Here is a 205-nt window from a genome sequence, read left to right as displayed (position 1 = left end):
CCCCCCCTTCCCGCGGCTAATCACCCCATTACGAGCCCCATCAGCAGCATAATGACAGCAAAAGAGGGCGGAAACCGCCCGGAAAGCGCGGGGATCCGGGCGGCAATTAATTCCCGTTAATCAAGCTGCAAGGTGTCGCCGCCGGGGAGTGACATCCCCCAAAACGCCTCGCGGCCAATGGGCGCGTTCACACACACGGGGGGGG

Source organism: Haliaeetus leucocephalus, unplaced genomic scaffold (assembly GCF_000737465.1).
Source record: "Haliaeetus leucocephalus isolate CR32 unplaced genomic scaffold, Haliaeetus_leucocephalus-4.0 Scaffold306, whole genome shotgun sequence".
Classification (NCBI taxonomy): Eukaryota; Metazoa; Chordata; class Aves; order Accipitriformes; family Accipitridae; genus Haliaeetus; species Haliaeetus leucocephalus.
The sequence above is the reverse complement of the archived record's forward strand: the minus strand, read 5'-3'. Positions refer to the sequence as shown.